The 12,333-nt window shown below is 39.0% G+C and overlaps 1 protein-coding gene across 10 annotated transcripts in view; it reads left to right on the forward strand.

Annotated features, from left to right (window-relative positions):
• The first annotated feature begins 11,379 nt into the window (after positions 1-11,379).
• The window catches only part of LOC122543141 (electrogenic sodium bicarbonate cotransporter 4-like), a 76,410-nt gene continuing 75,456 nt past the window's right edge, over positions 11,380-12,333 (forward strand). For all 10 annotated transcript variants that reach the window (XM_043681492.1, XM_043681497.1, XM_043681498.1 and 7 more), the window contains exon 1: positions 11,380-11,487. The gene's annotated coding sequence lies outside the window, so the exon portion shown is untranslated. The remainder of the gene's footprint in view (positions 11,488-12,333) is intronic.

Genomic DNA, 12,333 nt, shown 5'->3' on the forward strand with positions numbered 1-12,333 from the left:
TAATTAAGGTTTACCACAAAATATTACATAGTGTCAGTTTCCAAGAATCCACACAACAGGCTTTTCAGTCCAAATAGTATCAATCAGTCTTCTGCTCCACATGAACCTCCTGAACCCTTTTCATTTCACCACAAACATATGCTGCTACCCCCGTAGCTGTTGCTAAAGTAGTTTCCCCTTCTCCATCCCCATCAACCCTCTTTGTTTCAACCACACCATGTAGTAGTGTATTCCATAATCTTATCATTCACTGGGTGAAAAGCTACTGGTCAGCTGGCTAGCTGGCCATTGATGTCCCTTGTGCTAATGGCATTACTAACAGAGTCCTCACTTTATGACTTAATCACCCTTTTCTGCAGCAGCTCACTCTATAGCCTGGCAGCTTCACTAAGTTCACAGCAGGTTTTTCTCCCTGCCAGTTCAGTGCTGCTGAGTTCAGAACTCTCTTATCTTTTGAAGCTGTCATTCATCAAGGCAACACACAGGTGCCAGGAACTAAACCTTATGATACTTCAGTTTTTTTCCACAGCAAGTTTCAAGGGCTGTTAGCCATGTGAAAGAACGTCAGCAGAACACCCTCCTGAGAGCAACTATCTGCTCCACTCTCAGCAATGCTTTCATCCACAGACTCCTTCACAACAGGGAAGCTCATCTTAAAGCTTTAACACCAGCTATTATGTGCTCTTCAGCCTAGAAATCGACACAGATTTGAAAAGTAATTTTCAGTAGCCTTCATGTGATTGAGATGCCATCCCCTGGAGTTTTTCAGGTATTAGAAGGGATGATATTCAGAAATCTGAATCATGAATTAGGAGACTGTCTGTGTGAGAGGAGTCTGGGATCAGTCGCTGTGTGGTGCAATGGTGGAAATGGTGCTTCATGCTGAACAATGTTAAGAGCCACTTACTTCAAGTGAAGGTGAACTTTTTGATTGAAGACTCCATACATAGAAGAATATAATCCTCCATGTCTTTAAGTTTGTAGTGTTTTCTGCTTGTCAAGGTGAGCGATACTGATGTTACGAGCAGATCACTTTTCTACTTGAAGTTTTCCAAGTTGGCATCAACTCCCAGGTGAGATACAAACCCTGGTCACCAAAAGAAGCAAGTTTCCACAATGCTGCTCGAAATATATATAACTCATCGCAGCATTGAAAAGGCTGTTGGCTTCTTTATGGAGCTTGCTAAACATTTCCATCTTTGCTTGAGTGACATGAAGAGATGAGAGAAACTAGGATTGTTCTCCTCTGAACAGAAGAGGTCAAAGGGGAATTCAAAAAAGTGGTTCAAAGTTATGAAGGTTTTCTGTACAGTCAATAAAGAAAAACTGTTTCCAGTGCCGGAAGCTCAGTCACCAGAGAACACAGATTGAATGTATTTGATTAAAAGGAGAGGTGAGATGAGAATTTTGAATGCCGTGAGTTATTATGATTTGGAATGTCCTTCTTGAAAAGGTGGTGGACGACGATTCAAAAGGTAGTTAGATACAGAATTAGAATTGAAGGGGAAAGGACAAGAGAGTGAGACTGGTTGAATAACTTTTGAAGAGACACAATGAGCTGATTGGTCTCATCATTCTATAATTTAATGACAACAGCTTTGACAATGCATCATCTTCACTTATGACCTGGATTGCTGACATACCATGACTGAATCATCTAGATTTTTATATCATTTTAATGGATGTATTGTCGATGACATAAAGAAAATTCCAATTGAAAAATCCAAATAAATAAATCACTTTCTGATGCATGTAAACAAGGATGAATGTTGAAATGGCAGACACATCAGCTACACTATACTGCTTCCACTTATTTTTGCTATGTACAGTTTTCAAATCATCTTTTTTTTCTTATATTGAATGGTAGTTTTCCACAATCTGTTGATACACGATGAGTGTAAATGGAGTGTATTGAGTAACAATGAGGTGGAGTCTTAAAGACTTCAAGAAGATATAAAACAGGTTAATGAATAGAGTAAGCAGACCCAACTCAGTGCGGAGAACTGTGAGGTAATGCATTTTGTGAGCAAAGAGCGTTCACATTCAGTGGATTCTAATGAAAGAGCTGAAAATAAATATCCTCTTAAACATTTTAATATGAGCAAAGTATATTCATAAGTTAAGCTTTATAACTTGGGCCATAGATTACAAGATAAAGAGATTATGTTTGTACAAGCAATGTTCCAATCTCACACTGTGATTGACATTGGCATGCCAATCGTGGCATTGACTTCCAATTCCAGATATTGCTGCCATGCAAGGGCCTGGGTCTCATGCAGCCCACAGGAACATTAGAGGGAGTGCTGTGAACAAGCCAGTGATTAGGCCACAGCTAGCGTACAATATGGTGTTTCAGTAGATTCATTTAAACTATGGACTACATTAATTCATTCAGATAAGAAACATGACGTGTGAATTGACATTGTGAAGCAAAGCAGTCTGAGCAGAGATCCAAAGAAAATTCATATTGGATTTGAAACGTGAACTCTCTTTCTCTCTCTGACTCGATAGATGCTGTCAGACCTGAAGAGTTTCTCCAGCATTTGTTAATTTTATGAGCGATCTAATTCAGTGTTTTTAAAACAATAAAGATTTGAATGGAATCAGGCAAGATTGCTTCCTTTGTTTGGCGAGTCACTAGGATTAATAACATTGGCAATCTTGACAAAGAGGTTTTGCCCATGGAATGCTTAGCATAGAGTGAAGAGGAAGCTGCTAAGGTAAAACTGGGAAAATATTTGAAGCAAAGATCGTTGCCACTTTGACGTACTACTTGCATATAGAATATGCAGTGGCATTGTACTGGACCTAGAAAGCAGCTGGAGCACATTCCTATGACTGGAATACAAGGGTTTGGCTCCTGGACCACCTTGTGACCTTTATTGTATTGTTTATTTTTGCATGCCATTTAATAAGCAATTACCCTGCATTGAATTTAGATTTGCAGAATGACATTAATAGTTTGACATTGTTTAATTTAAACTTTTGTTTTCCAGCTCATTCTGAGATTCATTTTTGCTCACAATGATTGATGTTTTACAAACATAAATTCAACTACATTTAAGATTTAATTAAGGAAATCGATGAAGTGATCTCTCATTGAATTAATGGTGCAACAGTAAATTACAGGTCAGCTTTGTGAAATCTTGTCATAAAGATGCAAAACTGACAAAACTCCACAAAGTGACCTCACTCCATTGCATAAATCACTGGTCAAAATTCTTCAGCAATCAGATAAAATCAGAAAATAGTTTTATTTGTAATTCAGCTGGAACTGGCCTCGCTGCAAAAGGATTTAAGGTTTAGAAAGGATCTCCTTATTTTTTTTGTCCATCTTGCATATTTAGTGTTCATTTCTCATTATATGTCTCTTCTGTTTATGCTTCTGCATGTCAAATAAACTTTAAATTAAGTTCACCACAGGAAGTCCTCTCTCAATGTTGTTTAGTTCATGATAGCAACACTATTGGGACAAAATGTAAATGCATGACATTAAGAAGGTTACCATTGTCTCTGAGTGAGCCAGAATGTCACTGGTACCCTGAGGCATGGCTGCCATCTCACAATAATGACAGGCTCAAGAATGATCAAATTGATTTGGCAACCATCCATCCATTAATAATTTGAGCTCTCAAGAACCATGTTTAACCTTTTGAGAAAGCCCCATTGCTGGGCAAAGATCCTCAAGGTTTTTTGATATGTTTTTCATCTGCTTGGTTTGGGAACTGATGTTATGGATGTCTTGTATGGTTGAGGGTTCAGACTGAAGGCTCAAGGAATGCTTATCTTTAATCCAAAGGGCTAGATCACAAGGGGGTTAAAGTCATGCTTGAGTTTAAGACCACAAGTGGAATATAACAAGCAGTTCTGGGTACAACACCTTTGAAAGAATATTTTAAGCACTGTCCTGTAAAAAAATCCACTCCCCCCAGGGGATATTAAATGGTGCATAATTATTTCAGAGAAGGACATATGGAGAGTTGGAGAACTGTTTTGGCTCCATGACTTCTTCCTGAAATTAATTGGAGGGATTAGACTGGAAGAAATCACAATGAGCCAAAGCACGTTCTGCAGGACCAGTAATCATTATGACAAGCTGTGCAGTTCTATTGTAAATATAGAACTATTCAGATTCTGTTTGACAAATTGATGGAAACCTTTTATATAACTGAGATGCTTACAGAATGTTTGTGCCTCAAGGATGTAAAGAATGGAATATATGGTACAAGCAGAATTAATGTGTTTCCACCTGGACAAGACTCACAGACAGACTGTTTGCAAGAGCGGTCGAGGGCAAAAAAGCAGTTTTTCAACTGTTCCACAAGGGAGAAGGAGGCCATTCATCCCCCCTGAGACTGTTCTATTATTCAGTCAGATTATAAATGAGCCAAACTTAAATGATTTACCAGCCATTGTTCTGTATCCATTGCTGAGAAATATTATGTTGATCTCTGTCTTGAATATGTAACTTGACCCACCCCTCCCCACACACCCCAGCATCCTCCCCAGAGCCTTTTGAGAGTTAGAGTTCCAGATTTCAATTTAATCCAGGCTCGTGTGAAGTGCGTAAACCTCTTGCTAGCAATATTTCAAATTGATGCAAGCCCAGAACCAAAGGTTCCCTGTAATTGGGCTTGAACATCCATTCTCAGACATAGATCGCATACCGTAACAAAGTGATCAATGTCCCTCCAACACCAGGCAGGGGTGGACATCCATAGAATGGCACAGCTGAGAAGGAAGCCATTCAGGCCACAGTGCCTGTGCTGGCTCTGTTGAGATTGAGTTATTGTAAGTAATAATTGGTGGACATTAATATATGGAGTCAGGCTGACTGGTAAACTCTCAGATGAAAGCAAAATTACTGCAGATGCTGGAGATCTGAAATAAAAACAGCAAGTGCTGGAGAACCTCGGCAGTTTCAGTGGAGAGAGAAACAGAGTTAACTTTTCAAGTCCAGTTTGACTCTTCTTCAGAATCGGCCGCGCTGTCAGTACCAGCTACCTTATAGTCACAATAGAAAGTGACACAGGAGTGTGGGAAACTAAGATGAACAGCAAATGGAGAACAATTACTCTGTGTCTTAGAAGCAGGAGGTAGCTATCAGCTTGCTGACACATATCAAAATGTCAGTCTTCAGTGTGTTTGACCAGTGTTTATAGGTCTGAATGATTGCAGCAACAATATTTACCATGAACTTCTGATCCCATTTTAGTTGTGACATGTCCATTTTGTGCTTGTGCTGAACACTGATTCATCATGTCTTCATAATCCCCCTGCAGGTTCTTACGTTCTTGACATGAATTCCTCACGAACGCTGGAATAAAGATTCTGCAACAAAGTCTTGTGTTTTTGCTGGACTCCTGTAGATGCAAAAACATGAGAACCAGAGAAACCACTCAGCCCCTCAATATCCCATCATTCAACTTAATCACGGCCGATCCGTATCATAACTTTTTAAAAAAATTCATTCATGGAGATGTGGGCATTGCTGGCTGGGCCAGAGAGAGTGACTCTGTTCACCTTTGTTGTAAAGCCTTTCATTAAAATCGTTTTGAAGTTTTAAAATATCCTTCAGTCTCAATTGTTTCAAGACCCTTTGTGTGAAGAATTGTTCCTGACATCACCTCCGAATGGCTAAATTTGAATTTTGCATTCCCTTGTTCTGGATTTGCCATACCAGAGTAAATAGCTTCGCTCGACAGACCTTCTTAAATCCCTTAATTATCTTACACATCACAGTTAGATGACTTGCTAAAACAGTATGTTCAAAGAATACAAAGGCATCCACCTAGTTAACTGGAGTTCACACATTTTAGAGCAGGCCGTACAGGTTGCTGTTTAGCTAGTCTCCTTTCAGTCAGAATATTCTGGGCTTCAGCCGAGCACCCAGATTTGAAGGCTGAGTAAATCCCAGTGCATGCATTTCAGAATCTCAACACTTGCTTCAAAAATGTCTGTGTTTGACCAAAGCAGCACAGTGAATGCTAGAAATTGGAAAAAAGAACAGAAGATAAAGGACAGAAGGCAGCAGGTCTGCTAGCATCTGTGAGGAGAGAAATAGAGTTTATATCTCAGCTCATGATCTCTCATTAGAAATGCAATATTCTTTATTCAGTAATAATAACAATTTTCATTTTCTTAAATTTTGTTTCATTTGTTTAAAAACTTCCTCCAGTTCTGCTGACTGAGTGGGCAGGAACTGAGCCTTTTGACAGTCTTGTCTCAATGCTGCAGGAGCTAGTCAGTGAGTTGCAGCAAGGTGGGAGATTTGTGAACGGTGGAAACAAGCTGTTGAAGAAGATGACCAAGGATCTTTACCGAAAACTCGAGCTTCAGAAGCGTAAACCTTCTATGAGCAACAGGTGACGCAGCTGATTCAAAGACAATGCTGATAAGAGGATGTTTGCCAGAGAAGACACTGTGATGCTCTCTGTGTCCATGTAAAATCATGCACAACACAACTCACACACTCATATAAATATATATAAGTACATATGAAGCAACAACTTGTATTTATATATCTCCTTTAATGTCAAGTGACCTTCTGTATAAAGAATCAAAATAAGGGGAAATTGGATGCCAAGTCAAAGAAAGATTTATTTGGAGAGATAACCAAAACCTGGATCAAATAAGTGATCATCGAAGAGGGCTTTTATAAAGAAAGTTCCAAAGAAACTAAGAAGCTGAATTCACATCCACAAAGATCAATTTAATGAATTAATGAATTATTTAGATTAAAGAGGTTGGTGGAGATGATCTGTAGAAGTGAAGTAAAGATGGGAAGGAGCAAGGATACAATGAAATTTACAATAAAAGGAAAAAAAATTAAATCCATTTTAAATGCACTAGGGATCAAGGGGAAATTAGGTCCATGAAGATGTTTGGATATCAGAGGTGCAGATGTAATGTAATAGGCAGGTCATGATGGTTTGTTATCATTTTAATCATGGCCATGAGCCCAATGTTTTGTAGGCTTCATTTTACTGGATTTATGCAGATTCAGGCCATATTGCCTGCTGAGGAGTGTGTCAACAAATAGGGACCCAACTTGGTCTAAGTATGATATGGAAGAAGCAATTGAGAAGGTGGAGGTGGAATTCCAAATGTCAGAAGATTTGAGAGAATTAAATTACAGGAGCAGGTGGCTGATGATGAAAAATAAACTCAAGGACTACAGAATAACTTGAAGATGGATGAACAGAAAAAAGCTGGAAATTTGTCCAATGAAAATGCTTCACAACAGATGAAAGCTGAATTGGTTTGGGACATTGATAAATGGTGAAATGGGATGAATATCAAGCTGATCCTAATGAACCTATTGGCTCTTGAGAAGGTGAGAATGAAATAATTAAATAAACAGCAAACGTAAAAGATAAACGTCAGCGATACATTAAAATTTTCATCACAGGAAATGATGCAAAAAAGTCTATTGAGCAAAGTCAATTCTCTCAATCAGGGTCTAATAGATCTGTTCAATGGCACAAATCTGTTTAATGACAATGTAACATAATATTGACAGCACTGACATCTTGTGGAGAATGTATTGAGACAGCTTCATTTAGTGCTCAAACTGTAAACATCAAATACAATAATACCAAACGCTGGATTCTGTTTTTCTTCGCACTTTGCTATCATTGCATCATTTAGTCTCTCTCTCCCCCCTTCTCTATTTATCTCTTTATCCATCTTTTCCAATCAGTTGATCTTTTTGTGGATGGCAAATGCAGTTTTTATGAAATCTTGATCCTGGAAATTTGCTCTGCATTTACGTCAGAGATAAAAACAGAGAATGCTGGACCTCAGCAGGTCCAGCAACATCATAGAGAGAGAACGACAGTGTTATCATTTCAAATCATTTCAAAAAACAAGTATGCACAGTAAAATAGCAGAAGTTCAAAGCAACAAAACAAGAATTCACAGTCGCATCATGATAGTTGATGGTAACAGAGCAAGGTGTCACAGTGACCTAGCAATATGTTCAGATGATCTAGCAAGAGTTCACAGTAACAGGTCTGCCATTTTCAACAGATGTTATATCCATCTTCCTGCAGTGCTGAGTATTTCTAATAACACACAACCCTGTTGTTGGCAAACAGGAGTCTCAATCTTCATTTTGTTGTCATTGTAATTCTGATATCTTGAGCTTAAATTCTATGCATGGTATGAAAAAGATCTAACTTGGATCCCAATTCTCTGAATCTCTCAGAATTTCAATCTCTTTTCATCTATCACTTTTATATATCCATTGTCAAAGCTAAACTGAACTGAATGTGCTCATCACTATGATGTGGGTACTTGCTCAGTGAAGAAGTATTAAAAATGATTTCATGACTTCACTATTATGCCACCCTGTCAGCATTCTGGTTAAAATGCTGGTGGAAGTTTCAAACAGAAGCTCAGTGTATCGGGGATTGCAGCGCTCTGTCGCCATCTTGTGGCTATTTTCATTGAGGAGACACTGCATCCATTCCAGGACAACCACCCCAGAAAGATACAGTCCCAATTTTAAACCTGACCCATGTATCAATGATGTTACTTTGAGGTTTAGAAATTGTATCTGGGTTTGAACTAAATTGCTGCCATCGTGATTTCATCTCTGCCTCCCTCCAAACCATTTTTACTCCTGGGTTTGTGGGAAAATTGGGAGGATTTATTGGACTCATTCCTGGAATGGCAGGACTGAAGAGACTGAATCGGTGAGGACTATTTTCACTGAAGTTGAAGAATGAGAGGGCAATCTTACAGGAACCTGTACAATTCTAACAGGACTAGATAGGAAAAAGAGGAAGGGTATTCCCAATGACTGGGGAGCCCAGAGCCAGAATTTGCTGTCTCAGGAAGTGAGGCCATTTAGAACTGAATTGAGGAGAATTACTGTACCCAGAAAGAGGTGAGCCTGCAGAATTCTATACCACGGAGTTTGATGTAGTTCTCGGGGATAAAAAGATTGAAGGGTATGCAGCAAAAGTGAGAACAAGTTGGACTATCAGCCTTAATCATAGTGAATGGCCTACTCCCATTTTCTACATTTCTCAACAAAGTTATTTTGTCTGGCTCTTAATATACAAGCATAGGTGTCATGTATGGGAGATGGTGGAAGGGGGCTGAGGGAGTGATGGGTCATGGATGGTGGTTGGTTAGTGGTGCAAGAGCTGGAAGTGGGGAAGAAGAATATGAATGGATCTAGCATACGATTCTTGAGGACAAGTCAGACCTAACTTTATTCTACAAAAAAACATGTAAAATAAATCTTATTTTACAGCATATAAAGTAAGGACCACCGTCGATTCGAGTGGAATGAGTTATTTGGAGTAAGGCAACTGCTCCAGTAAGACGGACTTCACTTGAACCCTGCTGGAATGGGTGTTTTCATGAATCAAAGAACTCAGGCTGTAGAGAGGGCTTTAAACTAATTACAGGAATAGGGGAAATGCAGATTTAGAATTTAGAATGCAGAATTTAGAATACGAAAGAACATGGCAACATTACACGGTAGCTATTTGGATAGCAATATTCCAGAGTGGGACAGGAAGGAACAGAGTGTGGAAAAAAAGCAGCAAGTAAGGTCAAAGGGGGAGGAAATTGTTAGAAGGCAAAATTAATGGCTCTTTACTTGAATACACATAGCATTCAGAACAAAATAAATGAATTAATGGCTCAAACAGATGGAAAAGGTTATGATATTGTAGACATTACAGAGATATGGTTATGAGGCAGTCAAAACAGGGAACTTAATATTCAGGGGTATTCGGTGGGCGGCACGGTGGCACAGTGGTTAGCACTGCTGCCTCACAGCGCCTGAGACCCGGGTTCAATTCCCGCCTCAGGCGACTGACTGTGTGGAGGTATGTGAATTTTTGAAAAGACAGGCACGAAGGAAAGGGTGGTGGTACAGCACTGTTGACCCAGGATGGAATACAGTACATATGATAGCAAAAAATGATTTTGGATCGTAAGATGTAGAATCCATATTGGTGGAGATAAGTAATAAAAAGGAAAAAAAGGAAAGGTGTGAGTAATCTACAGGCTCATCAACAATAGCAATAACAGTAGAACAGGGAGTAAATCAGGACATAAGGACAGCATGGAAAAAGAGCAGAGTATTAATTATGGGTGACTGTAGATTGGCAGATTGGCAGAGGTAGCCATGAGGAAGAGTTAATAGAGTTTATTCAGGACAATTTCGCAGAGCAATATGTTGTGGATCCATCTAGGAATCAGGTTATTTTGGATATGGTGTTATGTAATGAGGTATTTTCAACATTTCTGAGTAAATGATCCCCATGAAAATAGTGACCATAATGTGGCAGAATTTACCATTCAGTTAGAAAGGAAGTATAGGGTCAGAAAAAAAACTGAGCTCCATTTATATCAGAGTAATTGCAAATTAGTGAATGCAGAGCTTGGAAAGGAAGTTAGCAGCAAAGATGGTTGAGGAACAAAGGCAGATATTTAAGAAAATAGTTAATGGCTCACAACAAAGATCTTTCCCATTGAGAAGGAGGGATTCTAGGAAGGGGATAAGCCAACCATAATTCATCAGTGAAGTTAAAGATAACATCAAATTAAATGACAAAACGTACAATGTGGTAGAGATTAATGGTAAGCCAGAAGATTGGGAAAGTTTTAAAAATAACGAAAGCTGACTAAACAATAATAAAGAATGAGAAAATAAACTTTGAAGGAATCTTATTCCATTCAAAATGATGATTGGAACAGGCTTTTAAAAAGGTAACAGCTATGGTTGTGTGTGTCTTACTCTTGCCTCAAAGTTGAAAGGTACTGGATTTCAAGTCCCTCTTCACAAATGTCAGCACAGAATCTAGGCTGACAGCCCAGTGAAAGCCTGAGGGAGTGCTGTACTGTCAAAGTTGCTGTTTTCTTGTTCGAGCTCATACCTCCCCACCTATTTTGGACAGAATTGATTTTGTGGACATTTCAAAGAAGAGCAGAGGTGTTCTCCCTCATATCCTGGCCAATGTTTATCACTTGAGCAACATAAAAAAGAGGCTGTCATTATCATATCACATTTTTCCCTGGTCATATTCACATTGCTTTTTGTAGAGATTCTCATGCATACAATGGCTTCCCACATTACAGCCATGACTTCAGTTGTACTTAATTGCTCTGAGATCATGTTCTAATGTCATGAGCTCATGGAAGGTGTTAAATAAATGTAAGCTCTTTCTTACTTTTAAATCCTCTCTTTGCAGTTAAAGGTTGTTGATTGATTTGAACCATGGATATAACCTTTCAAAGCATGAAACTTCAATTGATTTTGCCTAAAAAGATCAGCCTGACACAGCTCCATCCGTCAATACTCACTGTAGAACTGATGAGTGTTCAGCTCTCATTGCACAGAACATTAAAGCAGGATATGCACTATATCCAATTTGACCAAAGGATGCTGTTGTTCATCTGGACCATTCAATGAGACTCATTTAGGTTGCCTCTTGTTGCTTCTGTGTCCACAAAGATCCGAAGGTAAGATTGTCACAAATCAAAAGGAGCTGGTGTGCTTTTGCTCTAAATATCGTAGGAATAATTTGATAAAGTCTCATATTTTTAAACTGTGGGTTTGACCAAACAGGCCGTGGTATATTTTTACGCTCACAATCATTCCTACATGCTTTGGATTCTGTGGGCTTTTGCCGTGGTGTAGAGCTGTGTTTAAAAGCAACATTATTTTGAATTTTTTAAAGTGATGAAGATGAACCACACTATTGACTACAATCTCAATCTAATTTCTGAATTTCACAACATGTGTTTTTGGAGTATATGTCTTGATTTTACTGACAGGTTGGACCGAAGGGTCTGTTTCCATGCTGTACATCTCTATGACTCTATGACTCTATGACTCTATGTGTATACAAGCAGTCAGAATGATATCATTTGTACAAAGCCTGATAGGGATGACACAGAAAGAGGGCACTGATTGTACTAATTTGTAATACTGTACAAACAGTACAGACAACACTGAGTCGAAGCATTTCTTCATGAGACTATTGTGCCCAGACTAAGAATACCTCCTTGCCTCTGACTCGGGTTTCCTTTGTTTTACTGAGCTTGTCTTTGGTGGGGGGAGGGAGGGGGGGAGGGAGCAGAAAGGCTCAGAATGTTAACAAACCTGCTTCGACTTCCCTAAAATAAATTGGCCAATCTTAAAAGTAAAGGCAAAGTTCTGAAGTGTCTCTGTTTGATTACCAAGTAACTGATAACAACAATTTTCTGACCTTCGGGTATTTATAGGCCATTTGATCTCATATACCAACGGGTCTGGGCGTAAAATACTGAAAGTATCAGATGGTGATTGGGTAGGTAACAAGAGAA

The sequence above is a fragment of the Chiloscyllium plagiosum genome, chromosome 42 (genome assembly GCF_004010195.1).
Source record: "Chiloscyllium plagiosum isolate BGI_BamShark_2017 chromosome 42, ASM401019v2, whole genome shotgun sequence".
NCBI lineage: Eukaryota > Metazoa > Chordata > Chondrichthyes > Orectolobiformes > Hemiscylliidae > Chiloscyllium > Chiloscyllium plagiosum.